Source organism: Lycorma delicatula, chromosome 10 (genome assembly GCF_047948215.1).
Source record: "Lycorma delicatula isolate Av1 chromosome 10, ASM4794821v1, whole genome shotgun sequence".
Classification (NCBI taxonomy): Eukaryota; Metazoa; Arthropoda; class Insecta; order Hemiptera; family Fulgoridae; genus Lycorma; species Lycorma delicatula.
The window spans coordinates 27,137,600-27,159,745 of NC_134464.1; the positions used below are offsets into that span (position 1 = coordinate 27,137,600).

Genomic DNA, 22,146 nt, shown 5'->3' on the forward strand with positions numbered 1-22,146 from the left:
ATGTATTAAAATAAGTGAAGTTGTAGTCTTGTACAGTAGCAGGTCGACCACACCTGAGATGTACGGTTAGTTGAAACCTGTTCAATTTTTGGTCAAGGCGCAGACACAACGTTGTTCGAGAGCCAACAGTTTTGTCGATTTCACAATACAGGGCTAGAATTTGTCAACAAATCAGAAAATAGAGTTAAACATACCAATCTGAAGAGAAGATTAAAACCTAACAAATTGAATCATGATTGTTTTAAGAAAATCTGACTACATACCATCGTTGTAGATCCAATTTCATAATTTTGTTATCTCCTGAAATCCTATTTAAGACATAAGCAGTTCTGTTGATGCTGATAAAACTTCCAATTCTGGTTTTGCTGGTCCTACTTCAGGTTTTCATTTTACTCCAGCCTTTATAAGATCATTTGGCTTCCTTTTGAGCAGTGTTGTTCCTTTATACACTTATTCCACCTTTCAAATATCTTTCCCTCTTCCTATAACACTTTACAATTTTTACTGGCAATTTCTTTAGTGTGTGAACTATTCCTATGTTTATCTCATATTACTGTTTTTAAATTTTATCACATTAGTTCATACCAAAATGTTTTTTTCTGAATTTTCTACATATGAGCGGTCTCAAAAAACTATTTCTTCTTTGCTTTTAGTGTTGCTCTCCTAACCTCATTATTCAGTTTTCTCCATGATCTCATGTCTTTATCATATTTCTTATGAGATGACAAAAAATGTAAGAAGCCAGTTGTATAATTCTCATTACGAAGACTATTGCATTTGAAAAATAGACTGTATTGTTTCCAATGTTAAACACATGGTGGGACAGAGTGTACAATGATAAACATTGGAGTCAATGTTGGACACATTGTATGGCAGTGCCTTGATCATAACATGGATTCTAAATCTCAGAGCTATATACAATCACATGTTGTATACAGAGGGGTTGTTATAAAAATATACTAATGTACATTCCCTTATAAAAAAGGACCCCCATCCTTCTGTTGAAGCCTAGACATCTGTAAATGAATAATGAAATAAATTTCAAAATCTCTTGCATTATCAACATGAGTTAGATCAATGTCATTAGTTGTACAACTAAGGTAAGGGGGATTCCTTTTACTGATAGAAGAAGAGAATAATTCTCTTCTTAAAAAAAAATATATATATATAATTATTACATTTTCCCTTATTCATATCTAGATCACTTAAATTCACCAATTAAATACACAATCTGCATGATCTCAAAACATAATGTAGTCATTCAGTTCAAAAATGTGTACATCATTCACAAACATTAAATAACTTGAAATCTTTATAACTGATGACAATTATTTGCAATTAATAAAAACAATGGAGTAATAATTTACTGTGATGTATTATTTTCAATCAATCAGGTAACTATAACAGAATCTCCTGGTGCAAATTTATACACAATGATTTTGATTTATCTTCAATTAATGATATGGTAGCTGTACTAGCTGGAATCCTATTCTAAAAAATTTATTTAATTAATTTTTTATTTTGTAAAAATTATGAAGTGGAAGTGTGCATATCTCATGAGCAAAGTCGAGATTCTAAATTTTCTTGAATGAATCCCACCACTCTTTTTATCTTCAGTTGCCTACCTCAGCAAATCATCAAAAACCATTAAAAACATTTAAAATTATAATACTCAATGCAATCTGACACCTTTATTTACTCTTAACCTCTTGGTCAACATTCCTGGGTGAATGACTTGAGATTAATATTTCTCTTTAGCAATGTTTATTATGTTTGTTGATAAATTATATCTTTCATGGTTTTCCAAATATTAAAATTTTCTTTAATTAAATATTTAACCAAGATTTTCCTTCTATCTTCACATTCATTAAGCCTATTTTGCATCTCACATCAGCCAACTCTGACTTTCTCACCCACTACATCCAACTTTTTATCTCTTTTAACACTTACTGAAAACTATAATCGTACTAAAAAACGAAGCAATAATACGATTTTAGAAGAACAGAAGCTTAATCAGAAAAAATAAGAAAGCTAACTGGCTGGGATACATTCTGAAAGGAGAAAAATTGGTTAAAACAGCATTTTATATTCTCGGATGTCTGTAGCTGGAATAAGCAAACGATTTGAAAGGCCTTGAAGACCTTCCTATGATTCCAAAATATACTTTTTTTTTTAATAGGAGATATTAACATAAATATTAATGAAAGAATAAACAGTATTTATAAGCATTATCTAAAAATATTTGGTATGAATGAGTACAACTCCTTAGTTAATATTGATAATAGAGATACTGATGATGATTTTATATAAACACAATGTTTCTAGTGCTGTCATTCTGGCACATTTTAAGGATCATAGGGCTTTTGCTATAGTTATTTCTAAGAATGGAGCTCAAAGTAATTCATAAAGGATTTTAAAGAGGTTAGGATTAAGGTAAATTAAGATCATATTTATATGAACATGACTGGAGGGAAATTCTTGTAATGACGATGTTAATTTTCAGTTTAATAACTTTTTACATATTATATTAGGGTATATTAATCAATCAAAATCTGTTATTTTAAAATAAACCTGTTTATTTATTTTAAGCCATGGATAAAATCAGGCTGTGCACTACCATTTCTCAGAGAGAGATGGATAGTATAAGATATGGCATAAAAATTCTCACAACCACAAAATTAAGACTGAATCATTAAGTTTAAGAACAAGATAGATGTATGGATTATGGCAGCTAAAAAACAACATTTTAAAAATATGAGGGAATTACCTGCAAAGAATCACTGAATTAAAAAACAGTACACTTCTATGCCTACTATTAAATATAAAATATATATAAATGTTGTTTCTGATAAGGTAAAATTGCTAATATTTTTAATGAATATGGTTCTTGGATCTACTCTATACTTTCTATTAATGTCCTACTTTTGCATAAATTTTATAGTAAAGCTACATCTTTTTCAGATGATACTGCTCTACTTAACCTATCTTGATAGTTTGCAAACCATAATGCACAGTGATATGGATAATTTATGCTTATAGTTTTGTCAATAAATTAGCTTATAATGCTTTAAAAATCAAATATAATTTTTACTTTATCATCTGCTTCCAGCGTATTAGTTTCATTAATATATTAGAATGGTGACTGTGCTTGTATACAGTGCAAATGTTAAGTCATATACCAGATGAATTTTATTAAATACTTGGCTTCATGGTAATGACAAATTTATGGGATTTGCATATACAGAGTTTGAAGAAATATTTATTTATATGAATTAAAACAATTTTATCATATAAGGAAGTTTTTTCCACTAGATGTTCTTTGCCAGACTACTTAGTTTTTAGTTCATTCAAAATTCAAATATAGATTGCACTGCTGGGGACTGGGCTAAGAAAAATAAATGTGTGGATTATGGCAGTTAAAAAACAATATTCTAAAAATGAGGGAATACCCGCCAAAAGACAGTGCAGAATTATAATCCATCACATGTGTTGCTGATCTGGTATGTCTATTTGTCATGTGGCCTATAAGTCTGTCTCTTCTTTTAACTATATTTTTGAAATGCTTCTTTCCTCATCAATTTGTAGCAACACCTCTTCATTGGTCACTTTATCCACCCGTCTGATTTTTAACATTCTCCTACAGCACCACATTTCAAAAGCTTCTAATCTTTTCTTCTCAGGTACTCTGATAGTCCAAGTTTCACTTCCATATAAAGCGATGCTCCAAACATATACTCAAAAACCTTTTCCTAACAGTTAAATTAATTTTTGATGTAAACAAATTATATTTCTGACTGAAAGCTAGTTTCGGCATTTTATATCACTCCTGCTTCATCCATCTTTAGTAATTCTACTTCCAAAATAATAAAATTCTTTTACCGCCATAATCTTTTCTCATTTACCTTCACATTCAGTGGTCCATCTTCATTATTTCTACTAGATTTCAGTTTTTTAAATTGCTAGAAAAAGCAATCAAAAAAAGTTGGTTAGTTTTTACCTAAAAAAAATTGTTTACTCGTGTCTATTTGGGTTTCAGGAGGGTGAATACTGAATTTGCAATGTACGTTTCTGTATTATTTCTTGATATTTATGAAGAATTTGAAAATTCGCTTTTATTTAAAATGTACAGTACTGAAATTAGAGGTCTAGCTTTAAAATGGTTTATGTATTATCTGGAAGGCAGAAATAAGATCATAATTATGGGTGACTGAGCAATAACCTTCAGGTGAATTGTTTAATTCCTAGGGCCTGGTTATTAAGGACCTATTCTATTTATAATTTCTATTAATGACCGATTTTGCATAAATTTTGATGCTGGGGATTGGCCTAAGAAAAAATAAATGTGGGTTTTTTTTTGTCTTCAGCCATTTGACTGGTTTGATGCAGCTCTCCAAGCTTCCCGATCTAGTGCTAGTCGTTTCATTTCAGTATACCTTCTACATCCTACATCCCTAACAATTTGTTTTACATATTCCAAACGTGGCCTGCCTACACAATTTTTTCCTTCTACCTGTCTTTCCAATATTAAAGCCACTATTCTAGGATGCCTTAGTATGTGGCCTATAAGTCTCTCTTCTTGTGTGGATAAAGGCAAAAATTATGTTTTCCTGATATTTCAAACTAAAATTAAATACCTACAACACTAGTACAAAACGTTTTTCAATCGAAAGCTTTGTTTTAATTACTGTATTGTTATATTGAATATGCTATCACTATTGTTGTTATATAACTATATACAATTGTAATTTTTTGGTAAGCAATTTTAATAAAAATAATTCTAAATATGATTAAATATGCATTTTCACTGCTCTCATTTAAAATGTAAGTTTCAACTCAGAAATAGGATATGCCACATTTAAAAACAAAAATTTCAATCGCTGTTTTTAAGAGTGCATATTAAAAAAACAGCAATTGCCATTATTATCTTTAAGAGATGGTAATTTTAAAAATATTGGGGGCACTAGAAAAGTTTTGATTCTCAATGTGGGCAATGGGTGAAAAAGTTTGATATTCAATGGTTTAAAAGAACATTATTATATATATAAAAGAAGCATCATGAATATTTTCACTGTACAACTAGGCTAGCCAGGGGTTTGACTGAGGTTTGTTAAGCCTTCATCATTTGGCCATTAACATTTTACTTTAATTTTCAATTTCCAGGATCTTACTCTGCACAATGTTGTGGAATCATCATCTTATCTTACCCAAGCCTAACTCTGACTGCTGAGTTAGTTATAAAAAGAATGATCTACTATAAAAAATATGAGAAGATATACTGTTAAGAATTAATTAACATGTAGTACTTATTAGACACATTGAGATCAAAAGATAAGTAGAATTTTGAAGAAGTGTTCAAGTGATATAACTTGAGCTTATAATCACAAATAAAGATAAATTTTGAATTGCTTTGTAAAAGGGAAAAATTAAAATTTGTTTTAAAATAATTTAACAAAATTACTTCCCTTGGAGAAAAACTGATTTTGTCTTTCTTTAAAAATCTGAATTCTAGTTTTAATTCTCTAAATACATTTGTTTTACATTTACGTTGAATTGAATCCATATTAGGTTTAAAGTTTGACTACCAATTTCAGATTAATGGAACTCTTTCTTCCAAAATGCCTTATGCTGCTAATTACTATTTCATGCCTATTTACTCCAAGAGGAGCCAATAATTAGCTACACATGACTTGGAAGAAAAATTACATTAATCTGAAACTCAATTATTAATAACTTTAGTAGTTTTGTCATTTGTTTCTGATAATGTTCAATGAATAAATGCACTATGCATTTCACAATAGCATTATTACAAATTTGAGTATATAAACAAAAATGTTTGAGGTTTACATTTAAATCATTTGTGTGAGGAAGTAAATAGTTAGCTAGGCTGGGTAAATCTGATACTTCTTATTCAGCAATAAGCAGTATGTCTTACTAATATTAAAAATAATTATTACCATGGAAGCTAGAACTAACAGCAAGCACGAACAATAAAAATTAATTTTGTTCATGAGCCAAAAAATAATATTGAAACAGTATAAAAGTTTCGGATAAAAGATACACCAAAAAGATTGGTAAAATTTAACTACAAACATAACGTCTTAAAATATAGTTTTATATTACCTAGATAACACAATTAGTATTAATTAACAACCGTAAATAAGTAACGGGGTTCAAAAACTCACATTCATATTAAAAACAATAAAGAAAATTATACGTCATTACTTACTTGTATTAAGTTTAATTGGATATATGGACAATAACATTTATACATTATTAAAATAATAATGCAATTGAGTAATTAAAAACAATATGTATAAGTGTGTTCACATACATTTTATAAAAATACAATCAAATGAAATTAAAGAAAATACTGTATGAAATATTTAAATTGATAAAAAAAAAAAATATATATATATATATATATATATATATTATTTGAATTAATTATCTGTGCTTGGTAACAGGTATAATTTATGAATAAGTCTTCTTAATGCACCGTTAGCTGTTTGCAAATCAACAACTTTTACAAGATTATCAGGGCCCGGATTGACCCGTGTGACAATTCCATGTTTCCATTGGATGGGTGGAGAATTTTCATTAGTAACTAATACTAAGTCTCCAACACAAAGATTACACGGTGGAAAACGCTTTTGCAATAAATGATGTTGCTGTAAATGAACGACTGTGAATTCAGATCAGAAACTAAATGATAGCCTTAGTGGTGGGACATATAACATAATTGGACCGCCTAGTCAACTGCACAAGTAGAAAATGGTTGGGAAGGAATAATTCTGGAAGACGTTAGCTGACCAAGCTGTTGTACTTGGGTTTTTGCATTATATTGAAAGCATATCATACATTTACGAATGATGGAGGAAATAGCTTTCTTGTCGTTTTTTATCCAATATTTCTGTCTAAATGAATGATGAATAAGTTGAACGCATGCAAGAATCACAAGTGTTCAGCATTAATAATTAGTTTTGTGATGTTAGTTTTAGGATGTTTCACTTGGTAATGTAACAGAGAGTGATGCAGTCTGCCACCTAAGTGTAGTAAGCCTGAATTATCCAGAAATGAATCAAATGAAATAAGACTGCTTTGTTTAGAAAGAGTTTGATTGTTTTTAAGGTTATTTAATTCATCACTAAAATGTATGTGTTGTGATTGTTGAATAAAAAAGGTAAGAGTGTGGTTTGGTTACAGAGTAGTTAAAGGACTAGAAATTCGTTCGGATTGTCTTGATTTGGCATTATGAATAAATCTGAAACAAAAACTAAGTGCGATTTAAAGTATGTACTAACAAAAATTGTTCTATGTAATCGAATACAACAGTAGATACAAATGATGGTACAATAGGTATGCAGTTTTCTATTAGACATTCAGCACTTATATTAGTTATTGAATGTAATATCAATGTCTTTTGGCCAATGGGCAGCAGTTTGTGTAAGCCAATGAGGACCAAAGTGACATGTCAATTAACTTACTTGGTGAACAAGATCTAACCAATACATTTGTTGAATTATCAGAAGATTCGATGTAATGCCAATCAACATTTGTGGTAATTTGTTGAATATCAGAAATTCTATTGCTGACAAATACTTTCCAATTAGTTGGTCGTCCATGAATACATTGTAGTACTACCGTAGAATCTGTGTAAAAATGTATTTCATCAAATTGTATGTTTGAAGCATTAATTACCTTTAATAATAAACTATTAAGTTGTAAACCACCACAAAGTTCAAGTCTTGGGAGTGTAATTCGTTTTAAGGGTGCCTGTTTTGAGTTGGAACAAAGTAAATTAGAGGAAATTGCATTAATAGTGTATACAGTTCTTGCATAAATACAACAGCTATTGCCCTTTATGGAGGCATCAGAGAATCCATGTATTTCAATAGAAACAATTCTACTATAAATGTTGGATTTCATGAAATGACCTATTTTAATGGATTTAATCAAATCAACTTTTTAAAACCATTAGCATGAACAGTTTGGTAGCTTATCTGAGGAATTATTCCATAGAACTTCTAAAGTACGTAAGTTCTTTCAAAGGATTTAAAGGAAAGGAAGTATTGTTTTCAAAAGAAGAAATGACGTTATTGTTTGAAAACCATTTATGGAGTGGAAAACCATATTGTTGAATAATTTAGAAATATCAATTTTTAACTGAATAACTTCTTCAAAGTTGTCTGAACCTGTTATCAGATCATCAACATAAAATCTTTTTGAATGGACTTGCATACAAGTGGAGATTCATTTTAATTTTCATTTGCAATTTTAATTAAATACTGTGTGGCCAAATATGAAACACAAGTGGTCCCATACTGTTACCATACATAATGCGTAGTGTTTTATCTCCTGATCTGGAGAATCACGTCAAAGTATACACTGTAAATTGGAATCGCTAGATTTAACTAATATCTGACGATACATTTTAGCTATGTTAGAAGTAATGATGTAATTATTGATTTTGAATCTAAGCAATATGGAAATCAAGTTTTATTGAACTACAGGTCCAACTAAGGGAGTATCGTTGAGGGATAAACTGTTAGTGGTTTTCGCTGAACTGTCAAAGACAGCTCAAATTTTATTAGTTGAGCTTTATGAAAGCGGAACAGTCTTATTTAAGGTTGGAATTGTTGTTTACCATTCTTTCCAAAGATGGAATCACCTAGTTGAATGTTATTAGCCTTGCATGGTAATGACACAACAAATTTGCTGTGATTATTTCGAATAGTATTGGTTTGAAAATGTTTTTCACATGTTGAGATTTCATTGCCTGAAGTATCAGTATTAATTTCTTCAAGTTCCCAGAAATTCTTGAGTGTAGTAGATCATCAACATAAAATTTTTATGAGCGTTACGAACAAGAAAAGATGCAACATTATTGTTGCCCTCACTGTTATTAGGAAGACGACCACTAATTATATATCGTAATTTAGTTTCCTGTATAAAAGAATATCTGAAATTACAAATGAATTTCCCATGAAGAATAAGCCTCAAGTAGAATTCGGCTCCAATTAGTACGTCAATGGTATATGGTATTTTGAAATTGGGATCAGCCAGAAATATATTATGAGGTAATTTGAAGTGAGAAATGTCAAATGCAGATGAAGGGAGGCTGTCAGTAATATCTGGTAAAACAACGCATTTTACTTGAACAGAATGTTTCTATAATCTGAGTGTAACACTGTATTTGGACTAAACTAATAAATTATTTATACCTGAAATGAGTAATTATTTTTATTAAGTTTAAGATCTAATTTGCGGGCAAAACTAAATGAAAAAAATTTGCTTACAAACCAGAATCTAACAGTAATCTACATGAATACGTATTACCATGTATATCAGTAGTATTATATACAGCTGTTGACAGAATTACATTTTCATTTGACTGATTTTTAAACAAACAATAAGTTATACTTTCAAGTTTATTGCCATCAACCTTAGAATGTTAATTTTGTTCATATGAACGAGTGTATTGTGTTTCTTATCACAAATCTTACAGACTCTTTGAACAAAATTGATTAATACACCGACCTTTACATAAATAATTAAACAACAATTATTTGCCAAAAAGTTTTTACAATTATCTATGAACAAATTTAAAAATTCTTTACATTGATATAAGTAATGATTTGATTAACAAAATGAACATCGATACAAATTGGATTTTACATAATAACTAACATTATGACTTTTGTATTGTTTATTAGGATTTAAATTAAAACATTTGGTTAAAGATCTGATTGTATTTTATGACGTTGTATTCACTTGCGTGTTTGAAATGGATAAATTAATATTTTCTAAAAGTTTTCATCTAGAATAAAGAAATTCAATGAAGTCTGTAAAGGTGGGAAACCTCTCATTTGACAACCTTTCTTTCCATAATCTTGAGGTGTTATGATCCAGTTTAGATGTTAAAAACTGAACTACGATAAATTCATATGTATTAATAGGAAGTTTCATCGCTTTAAGTGAGTTCACACTTGATGCTATTTCATTAATAAAATTGGAGAAAGTATCTACAGATTCTTTTTTTACAGAACCTGATTTTAAAATGCTTCAGCATTATGAAAAGAAATTACATATTTATTGTCAAACTGCACCTTTAATAATTCTAGAGCAACAAGATAATTTTCATTTGTTATTGGAAGATCTTCAATTTTTAAAGAATGTAAATAGTGTCATTTTTGAATGTTAGTTAAATCATCTCTATTACATATTAAATTAATAAATACAAGATATATTAATATAATACTGCCATTCTAAGGCATTACCTTTAAATATTGGTATATTTATAGGTTGTAATTGAGTTTGTTTAAATGATGTATTTGTACTAACTTCTTGATTAGATGATTTTTGATTAATATTATTTATTAAATGTTGCAATTTGCATTCTACAGTACACTAGTTTTCCTGACTTGTTCATGATGCAATGATAAAACATCATTGTCATAATCTAATTCAAGTTTTGATTGAATGAGGCCATATTTGCATTATAAATCAAGATTGATTAATTTAATTTACAAGGCATGACTATCACCCTGTGATGGATAAAATTTGTTAGTAAATGTGGCAATTCTAGTTACAGAGGCCTTTATTGACCCCCTCTGTTTAATTAATTGTTCCTTTTCCATAATAGTGATTTAAATTATTGATAATGTAAATTAAATGTGAAATAATTTAAGAAAGATCTTACATAAATGATATAAAATTAAGACACTGTGAATCCCTTTATGTTTGAATATGAATTTTCTTGAATAATATTTCTTCATATTGTAGATTTATAAATACCCACAGCCGGAGGACCAATAAAAATGTAAATAAAAAAGTGGAGATGTTTGTTTTAATAAAATTATTCTTGAGTTTTTGTGATTACAATTATTTTATTGTAATATTAAATATCATTTATATGTATAACATTCATTAATAACTTATAAATCTTTATGTAAGTTTATTGTATTAATAAATTCAGTGAGTGAAATAAGACTATATGAGACTAGTAATAGTCTCTTAGAAGACTGGAATAGGACTGAATGAAGTGAGGAGATTGCTTATATACTGTGTACAGAACCACTGAATCGTCAGGAGCCGAGTGTATCTGACAGGAGCTGTGTAACCTGTAAAGAGCCGAGTGATGCCGACAGGAGTGCATCTCAAAGGAGCTGCGTGAACTGTATGGAACCGCTGAATCATCTGGGGCAAAGTGCAACCGAAAAAAGGGGAAGTTCTTTAAATTTTTAAAGTCCTCATGAATAAAATGTAAGTCTATAATAAGTTTTCAACATTAGTATGAGCCAAATTTTCTTCTTAATTTTTAAACTTTTTTTTTACTTAGAACAAAAAAAAATTCCGTAATAATTTTACTTTAACAGGAAAGAGAATAATGAAAAGATAAGATGTATTGTAATCCCAATGAATGAGTTCACTGTCGGATCGAATTTATAAACTTTATTCAAACTTTTAGTTAGGTAATATCTTATCATAAATAATGTTTTTAAAAGATAATTTTATAAAATGTAAACCAAAGATTTTATATTTATGTAATTTTATTTTATATCTTAATTTATGTTATTAGATATACAAATATATATATATATATATATATATATATATATATATATATATATATACACACACAAAATAATTTTTGTGTTCAAGTTCTAGAGCTTGAACATAAGAAGAAAAGTTCTACAAACATATGCCCAAAAACAGTTTTTTATTGCATTACATAATATACATTAAGTAATTGCCGGATAACCAAATATTGTTAAGCACATCCTTTATTTACTTTAAATTTACACTGAATTAATGATTACATTATGTTACAATAGTTTCATACTTTTAATAAAGTTCACATTTTTAATTATATATTAAATATACTGTCTAGCTAGATTTATTAATGTTATCTCTTCAACATTCTAAACGAAAGTGAAGATTCATACATTAATAATTTTAACAATAATTAAGATCAGCTGGTTCATTAAAAATTAAGAAGAAAATTACATATGTTTACATTTAAGCAAGAGGGAGGACAAATAAAACAATTGAATCTGAACATACTGCCCGTCAAAAAAGAAGTTCTTTTCTTATAATAACATGAGAATAAGGTGCATAAGTAATAAGGTACATAAATGTTATACTAATACAAATCATTAATATGATTTAGTAATACAAGATAAACCAAGTATATTTATTTTACATTTTTTTATCAATATAATGTATAATAGTGATCACACATCAATGATAATGTATAGAAGTAATAATAATACAATAAGAATGATAATTGTAATGCTCATGGTTTTATTAATCTTGATGTAATAATCATAAAAATGTAACAATAATAAGAATAATCATAATGCTCATAATATTAATAATATACGTAAATATATATTCTTGGAAACTTGTACCTATAATCTTATAGCGACTAGGATTTCTATAAATATGTTGTTCATGACAGAACAGAAGATGTGTCCAATGGTCCGAATAACCATGGTGCCGTTGGATAGAGAGTATAAATAATGATTGTGCACATTTAGTGCCTCATCACATCTAACATATGGTATCTATGTGTGTGTGTTTATGTTATATGTGTATCTGTGTATGTGCATGCATGCAGTATATATGTATAAGCAAATGTAGTATAATAGTCTGTACACTAGAGGGTTAGAAGAGCATATCAGCAAGATATAAATATACAGAATATTACATTATAATAACAATATATAACATTTATGATCACAATATAAATCACATTAATAAGTTACAATAATAAAGTATAATATCAATCAAAATTATTATTTTAACAGTATTCTCAATTAGTAACATGTGAAGTATTTTTATTTTAAATAAATAATATTAAATTATCAGACACTGGCAGCAAACACAACTTATGCACAGGTCTTTGAAGCTGACCATCAGTAGTCTTTAAATCGACGACTCGAACTAATTGGTCAGGACCTGGATAAACTTTAGTGATAATTCTGAATTTCCATTGCACTGATTAACAGTTCTCCTTTGAGATTAATACTAAGTCTCCAATAGGCAGATTATACGAAGGGAAATGCAATTTATTTCTCTGTTTTAGATAATGAAGACAGTCCATACACCACTGTTTTCAGGTGGATTGGACGAATTTCTGGAGAAAATACCAACAATGTAGGCGGTTAATTTTAATTTCTTTATAATTGGGTTCAGTTCAGGTAGACATAAGTGGACAACAGATAAGAAAATGTCCAGGCGATATTGGTTATGGGTTCCTATGATCTGTAGAAATGATAAAAATGGGATGAAAATTAAGACAAACTTCAACCTGAGTTAAAACCGTACACAATTCTTCAATGTTCAAAATCGTTTGTCCTACTGCATGACGTAGATGATATTTTACGCTTTTAATTGTGCTCTCCCATAAGCCACCAAATTGTGGTGAATAAGGTGGAATAAATGACGATTGTTTGGCTGAAAAAGACTCAAATGTTTGATTTTAGATTTAAGAATTTAAATAAGTCGTACAAAATATTCTTGGCAGAACAGAAGTTGAAACCATTATCTGAAAATATATAGGTAGGAATGCCTCTTTGTGAAATAAATTTCTTGAGCATTGCTATGAATGACTGTGTAGTCAAATCCAAGATTAATTCTAAACGAACTGCCTTAGTACTGAGACATATAAAAAGTGCGATATAAGAGTTTCTTAAGGCTTTGAACCGCTGCCCGCCATGACAAATCATAAGTGGACCTCCTTAGTATATTGCACAGACAGAGAACGGATGAGAAGATACCAGTCTGAAAGGGGGTAAACTGACCTATTTGTTGCAGAGTTTTCGCGAGAAAACGAAAACAATTAAAACATTTATTAATGACTGATGAAATGCTTGTTTTGGTATTTAAGACCCAATATTTCTGGCATAATGAATGATGTGTCAATTGTATACCAGATTGTAAAAGACATAAATGCTCAACAGTAATAAATAATTTAGTTATATTTGCCTTTGAGTGTACGATAATAGGATGTTTAGCTTGATAATATAATAGTGTTGTAATCTACCTCCCGCTTGTAATAATCCTAAATCATCCAGAAATAGGTCAAGTGAAATATTCAAGTTAGAAATAATTTGATGGTTCTTAAGTTTATTTAATTCATTACTAAAATGTACATGTTGAGACTGTTTTATGAAAAAGGTAAGGGTCTGACCCTTACCTTTCCCTTGTAGTTAAATGATCAGTGATTTGTTTGGATCGATTTAATTTAAGATTGTGCATTAAATCATAAAGAAAAGCTAAATGTATGAATTAGGTTATATAAAAATGAAATTTATTGTCAACTAAAACAATATTTACTAAAGATGATGATATAGTTTTACGTATCTCTATATGACATTTCAGATCCTTATTATAATTATTAAAGTTAATATGAGTATTTGGTGAATGAAATGAAAATTGTAAAGAGCCAAGGAGGACCATGCCACCAAAGTGAAATATCAATTAATTTACTTCAATTACAACCTCTACACAATACATCAGTTGGATTTTTCAAAGACTTAATAAGTGTCATTTAGCATTTGAGGTATCTCTTTGTATTTCAGTAGTTCTATTACTGGACAGTTCTATTATTGGACATCCATCCAAACAGATGGATGTCCATGAATCCAGGACAATGCTCTAATCGAATCTGAATACAAAGGAATTTCATCAATATGTATATTCCGAGCATTTATTAACTTCACTAATAAACATGAGAGTAATAAACAACCCGATAATTCAAGCCTAGGTAGCATTATTTGCTTTAAAGCAAATTACATGAAATTGTCTGATTAGCTAATAAAATTCGAATGTAGATGCAACAGCCATAACCCTTTATGGAGGCGTCTGAAAATCCATTATTTGGGTTGAGTTAACCTCATCGCCATTATTGAATTTAACTGGACTTATCATCTTAATTAATTCAATTAAATGCAACTGATTGTATAATTTATACCATCGAGATAACAACATTGTGGGTAATCTGTCATCCTGATTAATTTTAAGTTGCTATAAAGATAGTATAAAACATTTATGATAGAAAGCAATAAGATCTAATCGGTCAAATACAACTGCAATAATAGAAAGAATAATCCTTTTAGTATCAATAGAGTGAGTAATTTGAAATGATAATGTGTCTATAGAATTGTTCTATAAAATGCCTAAGGTACGTTAACTGATGTTGGCGAGCTAAAGGAATAGAACAATTATGCTCAGGAGTAGCAATATTATGATTATTAAAGAATCATGTATGAAATGGTAATCCACAACACTGGAGTAGATTAAAAACATCAACCATTAGTTGGATAGCTTCATCTAGATGGTCGGAGCCTGAAATAAAATAATCAGCATAAAAATCATTTCTAATAGCATTGCATGCTAATGGGAAATCTCTATGGTTTTCATTTGATATTTGAATTAGGCATCTAGTGGCGGTTCCATATGTTATAGTTAAAAGTGCAAATTGTTTTGATCTGGAGATTAACACCACAAAATGTGTTGTAAATTAGTGTCATAAGGTTTAACTAGTATTTGACAACACATTTTCGCTATGTCTGATGTTATGACAGTTATAAATTCTAAACCTAATATTATTGAGAATAAAACTTGTTGGACAACAGGCCCAACTAATAGTGTATCATTAAGAGATAAACCATGACAGGTTTCAGCTGAGCCATCAAAGATAAGTCGCATTTTAGCAGCTAGACTTGTGGGCTTAAATATTGAGTGGTGAGGTAATTAATGTACATCTGAAGCATTAGTTAATAAATCGTCAGAATTAAGTAATAGTATATGACCTAATCTTAAGTATTCTTGCATAAAGGTGAAATATTTTTATGATTACAATTGTTGCATAATCTGTGTTCCAGATATAAGAACCTACTTTTGGTGTTAATGAAAGAATCACCTAACAGGAGTTTATCGGATTTACATGGTAATGAAACAATAAATCTGCCTTGATTGTTTCTAGTGGTATTAAGTTTGAAGTATGTTTCACATGTAAGAAGATTCATTAACTGAAACATCAGAATCAGTTTCATAAATTTTCCAAACCTTTTCAAGTATAGTTAAATGATCTAAGATATTATTGCTTCTAAAAAGGAATGTAACAGTATTCTTATGTTTAAAGTTAGATCTAGAATAGTAACTAACATTATGTAGTTTAATTGAAAAAAGTAAAACTAGAAATTAATTTAATATAGCACCGCATCGATGGTACAGGCGTACTTGTCTGACGATCTGAGGTTCGATTCTCGACTTGGGTCCAGAAAGTGTGTAACGAATCGGTCTCCGATTGATGACTTGGAAATAGTTTTAAATTATCTAAAATAATTGTTTTTAACACATTAACCATATTATGCTTACTCCACGAGTACAGTACGTTTAGATTGTGCGATAACTTTATTTCCTTGGTTAATTACGTATTAACCTAAATTTTATAACCAATCATGTAATTTGTTTCATTTCTTGTTTGTTTATTTTTGCGATACCACTTCGCCGGTATTATAAATAGAAAACAATATTAGAAATGTTTGGATATGATATTAAGAAATAAATAGTTATTTTTATTTTGTAAAAATAGGACAGTGCAAATATATTCTAAAAGGCATTACATAAGTATGGATACACCAGGAAAACAAAAAGAACACCTATTTTAAATTATATTACAATAATATAAAAAACATCTTACCTCAACCAATAATGAAGGTCACCTATCTAAAACAATGTATAAGAAATAATAATAGTTGATAATAAATCAAGAGTAACCGCACGTCATCTGTAATCTTTTTCTAACAAACCCGGACTGACCGTTACATTTCATAATCTCATTCTGTTTTCCTCATTTTTCTGTCGCTCCCCACCCCTTCGCTACCGCATTGGTGGGGAAGGTCTCTAGACAAACAATATCTTCAACTGCCAGAGAAAATAAATTATGAAAAATTATTTTCTACACTGCACCCTTCACTTCTCATAATAACAACCGACCGACACCCCGACAGTTGAATATTACCTTTTTTTTTCAGGTTCATATTCTTTTTTTTTTTTTATAATTATACAAAATAATAATTGAAACCAAATTTTCGCTTAAACCTTCGTACACGTTAACAAAGGAACGTAACCAACGATACCCAAACGGTAATGATAAGATTTTCAGTTATTTCGTTTTACCTAATATTCAATTTACGGGTATAATTTACACTCGCACATATAACTACACTTTGACATAAAAAATATGAGAGTCCGTTTATAATTGTTTTCTTTTTTACTAAATACTGCTATTATATCTTTTAATATAAAAACAACAGTTTAAAATACGTAATAGTGTAATTAAAAATGTCAACAGATTAGTGTCATAGAAAGTAGCGTGCTTGCTTACTACACCAAAGGTGTCGGGTTCGATTCCCTGTTAGAGGATCTGGCAATTTTACAACTTAGATCATATCGTATTTAGTAACTAATCAGCAAAGAAAAGAGAGAAAAAAAACAGGAACATCTGTTTTAATATAGGTAATAAACAGCAGACTACTGTATTTCACAACACCGCCCGGCCCGTCTATAATGCAAATACGCGGGCGAACACAAACACGCTAACATACATTTAGTATGAATTTAATTCAAAAATTATATTTAGAGGACACAAAGTAATTTATAGTTATAATTTTTCGCGTCTCATTTCATTATTATTATCGATTTTGTCACCTCGGTAACGTGGTAGAGACCGACTGATATACTGAAAGTAACGGGTTTGATTCTCGATTTGGACACCGGATCACAATTTGTTTAGCCAGGTTTCACATTTTAAAAATAAGAGTAAACTGAAAGTTTCGGGTTCAGTTCCCGGTTTAGAATTAGTATTTTCTCAATAATTACATACGTATACTGCTTATGAGAAAAGTAAAGTTACATTTTTTTTAAATATTTTTAAATTGTTTTGTTAATTTACTAAAAATCACATCCTATAAAATTTCACACTTTTCACTTTCTATCGTGTGAGTTTTTTATTTCAATTCTTTTAAATTTATAAGTTAATGTTATTACTACTGTAGTTCGCATCAACTAATCACCTTGCCGGTCGCCGAGGTAGAGTAGTATCTCAGCTACTTGATTGTTATACACATGTTGGTACCATAAGGGTTAATGAAAATGGAAATCCAAAACAAATAACAGAGACACCAAACTGAAAAAAGTGAGATTGAACCGAATGTTCAAGAACAAAAAAAATATATTCTTGAAATGGAAAGATAACAGGGATAACACATCCCTGTTATGATTTCAACAATACAGAGATGAAACAGTAACAAAGCACAAGAGAGGATTCATTTTCTACACACGTCTGACCATGATGTGAAAATTAAAGTCAGTCAAGTTGGATCTACAAAAGACTGCATCAGTACCAAGGCTGATCAATGAAGAGGCAAAGATAAAAAAAGCTCAGCAAATCTGTCAAGAGGTGATAACAAAGTGTTCAGTGTGTGATGCCTTCTTTTGTGTTGATTGCTTCAGCAGAGCACACTCAAGTTTTGTGAAATGAGATGAATTTTGTAGTCTCATAAACCTTTGATAGAAACTTCATTGATCATGATTCTGTGTAAAAATGTTCTATACTGAAAGGTTTAACAAAATTAAGTGATAGAAATGAAATTAGAATTAATTTCATTTTTTTCTGTAAACAGTTTTTTGGAACATAGTAGGATGTTAACTAATAATAACAGTAGTTAAGAGATGTAAATAGGAATTTTCCTTAAGAGCTATAAATAACTATTTTTTAAATAACACCCTTACTATTTCACTTTCAACTTTTAAACCTTCTGATTTAATTAAATTGGTCTCTTCAATTGCTAGAGGGTCTTTTGGAATATCACCATTAAAAATATCAAACGGTTCCTCTTTTAGTCATACTAAATCTACTTGCTGTAAGACAAAATAAAAAATGAATGCTACTAAGTAAATGTGTTTAAAATTTTTTGTATAATAATCTGTTATAAAGATAAACTGTATCACCAATTCACTTACCACATACATTAACCACGGTTAAATTATTATTATTAGGTGCCTAATGTGACAGGTTTTGTACAGGAAAACCTAGAAAATGTTTTTTTTTCTTCTAAATGTTATCCTAATTTAACGTTAAAAATGCTGCTACACCCCTTACAAATTTTTCTATAGATTGAAATATTTTACAATCGAATAATTTGTTAAAATCTATCAGTAATTCTCTTGATTTGGTTTTTTCTAATCTTACTGACATTTGTGTTAATATTGCTTATGATGAAATTTTTTATTACGACAAAGATCATTTACCTTTGGAAATAAGTTAAGCTAAGATTTTGAATTCTAGCTTTTTATCTGATAAATACATAGCAGATTCTAAAAAAACAAATTTTGTAACCTTCAACATTTATCAAATGAAAGTTTGATTCCAAATAATAGTTATTTATTATTATTAATTTTTATTTATTTATTTTTATATCACCACATAAGTGAGAGAGCTTATGTGTCACTAACAAATCTTTGTTAGTCTATACTAACAAAGATTATTCGTAAACAAACAATAACAAATAATACAAATACGGTGAGCAACTTAAAAACCAAACTGAGCAAGCTTGAATTGGAGTTATTTGAATGTTACCTTAAACACTGCTTCTATTAGCACCATTACTGGTTATGTGTATTACTTACATGAATCTACTGTTGTCAGTTTTAAACTGTTCATTCTTCAATTCAGCAAGTTTCGTCCCTTGAGTTGTGTTTTTCTAAAATGCCTTAATGGATCAAGAAATGGAATACTATAGTGAAAGATAATCTGTGTTCTGGAATCCTTTCAGTTTTCTTTTTTCCTGGGTGCACAAGGAAGTGTTGTTTTCAGCACCCGGAAAGAACACTCATATAGTATGTAAATAAATATTAAAACTACAAACCCAAAAAGTGAAATAAAGCCAGCAGTAGATCTTGACTGTTCCTTGTATTGATTCAAAGACTGCTTGAAGCATGTAGTTGCAATGCGCTGGGCGATGGGGTCACCACTTCCCAATGCCAGGAAAGTATATCAAATATATTTTGGCATTACTTAAAAAATACTGCATTAATAATTTACATAATCTTAATTTGGTAACAAAATGTAATTCTCTGAAATTTTTTTGTGATTTTTTTTATAAAAATTTCGACTTTTTCTTACTAAATTTATATTTCCTGACATTTCCTGCCTGTGAGAAGCATGTGTAAGTTATCTTTCACCATTTTGTTCAGACTTCAATTCTCTACAAGTTTTATTTACAAAAATTATGCAGCTACAAGCCGCCACTGATAATCGTGTGTATATATATATATATACATAATATATATATATATATATAATTATTAAATTAATAATATTTATTAATGTAAATAAGTAATTAAATAATTTTTATTTTTTAGCATTTATTAATTTGTTACATATTTTTATTATAAAAATACTTTAGTGTTTATCATTATTATTAAAAGTATTCATAAAAAAATACTCAAAATATAAAGAACCAAATTAATTAATTAATTTATCTTTTAGAAATGAAAATTTTTTTAAATTTATTAATATTGAACAAAAAATGTATGAAAAGTTATTAATAAGCATAATTAAATATTAAAATATGAAAATTCTATTCTGTTCGATTCAAAACAACATAAAATGACGTGATAAAGAATACTATTTTATTTATTTTTATTAAAAAATGTCCAATTTAATATTCAGTCTTCTTTCCTTTGCTTATCAGATGGTGGATTATTTATTATTTTAATTTTTGTGGCGTTATTTTTTTAAAAAATGCATGGCCAATCGGCAAATCTTCCTAATAAAGCTATTCATAATTTTATTTTATTTTTAAATTTGGAATCCAACCTGTAGATTCCAACAAAGGATATACGCTAAAACATTTCTTTCTTTAAATATTACACTCGATTAATGTATTATTTTTCTAATTTCTTTGGTCGATCCTGCTTTCTTAGTTTAATATCAATCTGAGTGAATGAAAAGTCTTCATCGGTTGTGATTTAACCAGTTTATATAATGGCCACATTCATGTTTTGTAGTAGTATTTTTATTGGCATTCATTTTCAAAAAAAAAAGAAAAATCATCCTTGTGTCTCATAAAAATTTGTTTTCTTGTCTAGTACTTCTTACCTCTTTGTATCAGTTCTCTAAATGAACGTAGGTGCTCTTGTTTCATGGCTGTATGGCAGAAATTAGAGCCATTAAGATACTGTGAACCTGAAGATTAGTTGTCACTTCCATACTTGTTTCCGGTTGTGATAATGAAACTTCTTTTTGTTTTTATTCTGTTCCGTACATGTATTGCTGTAGATAATCAAGCTCTTTATTTATGGGAAGTTTTATACAACCGGATTCCTTCTTGCTTATTTTCTTTGCTTATTATTTTCTTGAACATAATGTGATAATGTGACAATGATCAGCTGCAATATATCGTCTGAAACCCAAGGTTTTCTACCAGTTCTCTTTGTTCCGCCTAAGTTTGCTTCTGCTGATTTAAGAATTTCCTTTTTAACATCCTCCCATTCTTCTTCTACATTTACTACCTTATCTTTTTTACTCAGACCTCTTGCAATGTCCTCCTCAAAAATCTTCTTTACCTCCTCTTCCTCAAGCTTCTCTAAATTCCACCGATTCATCTGACACCTTTTCTTCAGGTTTTTAAACCCCAATCTACATTTCATTATCACCAAATTATGGTCGCTATCAATGTCTGCTCCAGGGTAAGTTTTGCAGTCAACGAGGTGATTTCTAAATCTTTGCTTAACCATGATATAATCTATCTGATACCTTGCAGTATCGCCTGGCTTTTTCCAAGTGTATATTCTTCTATTATGATTTTTAAATTGGGTGTTGGAAATTACTAAATTATACTTCGTGCAAAACTCTATAAGTCGGTCCCCTCTTTCATTCCTTTTGCCCAGCCCGTATTCACCTTCCCTGCCTTCCTTGCCTTTTCCAATGCTTGCATTCCAATCTCCAACTATTATTAAATTTTCATCATATTTTTCTTAAGAGAAAAAAATGGTTAACTTACGAAATAAAAAAATTGGATTATCAGATTTAACTGAATAATAAAAATAATTTAATAATAATAGAAAAAA

General features: G+C 29.3%; 2 protein-coding genes across 2 annotated transcripts in view; one reads left to right on the forward strand and one right to left on the reverse strand.

Moving 5' to 3' along the window:
- LOC142331613 (uncharacterized) overlaps positions 1-17,035 on the reverse strand; it is a 41,906-nt gene extending 24,871 nt beyond the window's left edge. The window contains exon 1 of the mRNA XM_075377643.1: positions 16,712-17,035. The gene's annotated coding sequence lies outside the window, so the exon portion shown is untranslated. The remainder of the gene's footprint in view (positions 1-16,711) is intronic.
- LOC142331111 (beta-1,3-glucan-binding protein-like) overlaps positions 1-22,146 on the forward strand; it is a 190,710-nt gene that overhangs the window by 70,002 nt on the left and 98,562 nt on the right. The gene's annotated exons all lie outside the window — the stretch shown is intronic.